The sequence below is a fragment of the Notolepis coatsorum genome, assembly GCF_963971535.1.
Source record: "Notolepis coatsorum genome assembly, chromosome: 2".
NCBI classification, from domain to species: domain Eukaryota; kingdom Metazoa; phylum Chordata; class Actinopteri; order Aulopiformes; family Paralepididae; genus Notolepis; species Notolepis coatsorum.
This window is the reverse complement of record NC_140166.1, coordinates 70,803,268-70,804,966: the sequence shown is the minus strand read 5'-3', so window position 1 is coordinate 70,804,966 and position 1,699 is coordinate 70,803,268.

Sequence of the window (1,699 nt, the reverse complement as noted above, 5' to 3'; positions counted from 1 at the left end):
CCACATTATGTTTGAGTAAATAAAACTCATAGTTTTTGATTGACTTGGAATTATTCACTTATTAGTAAGTATAAGTTAAAAGCATAACTTAAGTAAAATTAAGATAATTAAGTAGATACAGACTGTAAACCGCATTATGTTTTGAGTAAATAAAACTCATAGTTTTTGATTGACTTGGAATTATTCACTTATTAAGTAAGTATAATGTAAAAGCATAACTTAAGTACAACTTAAGATAATTAAGTAGATACAGACTGTAAACCACATTATGTTTGAGTAAATAAAACTCATAGTTTTTGATTGACTTGGAATTATTCACTTATTAAGTAAGTATATGTAAAAGCATAACTTAAGTACAACTTAAGTAATTAAGTAGATACAGACTGAAACCGCATTATGTTTTGAGTAAATAAAACTCATAGTTTTTGATTGACTTGGAATTATTCACTTATAAGTAAGTATAATGTAAAAGCATAACTTAAGTACAACTTAAGATAATTAGTAGATACAGACTGTAACCGCATTATGTTTTGAGTAAATAAAACTCATAGTTTTTGATTGACTTGGAACTATTCACTTATTAAGTAAGTATAATGTTAAAAGCATAACTTAAGTACAACTTAAGATAATTAAGTAGATTACAGATGTAAACCGAATTATGTTTGAGTAAATAAACTCATAGTTTTTATATGTAAAAGCATAACTTAAGTACAACTTAAGATAATAAGTAGATACAGACTGTAAACCGCATTATGTTTTGAGTAAATAAAACTCATAGTTTTTGATTGACTTGGAACTATTCACTTATTAAGTAAGTATAATGTAAAAGCATAAATTAAGTACAACTTAAGATAATTAAGTAGATACAGACTGTAAACCGCATTATGTTTTGAGTAAATAAAACTCATCGTTTTTGATTGACTTGGAACTATTCACTTATTAAGTAAGTTAATGTAAAAGCATAACTTAAGTACAACTTTATTAACAGATGCAGAATGGGTATAGAGGTGTGATAGGTGTGATAGGTGTGATAGTGTGGAGGTGTGATAGGTGTGATAGTGTGATAGGTGTGAGAGGTGTGATAGGTGTGATAGGTGTGAGAGGTTGATAGGTGTGATAGGTGTGAGAGGTGTGATAGGTGTGAGAGGTGTGAGAGGTGTGAGAGGTGTGAGAGGTGTGAGAGGTGTGATAGGTGTGAGAGTGTGAGAGGTGTGAGTGTGATAGGTGTGAGAGGTGTGATAGGTGTGAGAGGTGTGATAGGTGTGATAGGTGTGAGAGGTGTGAAAGTGTGAGAGGTGTGAAGGTGTGAGGAGGTGTGATAGGTGGAGAGGTTGAAGTGTGATAGGTGTGTGAGGTGTGAGAGGTGTGATAGTGTGGAGTGTGAAGTGTGAGAGGTGATGTGTGATAGGGTGTGAGAGGTGTGAGAGGTGTGATAGGTGTGAGAGGTGTGATAGGTGTGATAGGTGTGAGAGGTGTGAGAGGTGTGATAGGTGTGATAGGTGTGATAGGTGTGAGAGGTGTGAGAGGTGTGATATGTGTGATAGGTGGGATCGGTGTGAGAGGTGTGATAGGTGTGAGAGGTGTGATAGTGTGAGAGTGTGAAAGGTGTGAGAGGTGTGAGAGGTTGATAGGTGTGAGAGGTGTGAGAGGTGTGAGAGGTGTGATAGGTGTGAGAGGTGTGAGAGGTGTGATAGGTGTG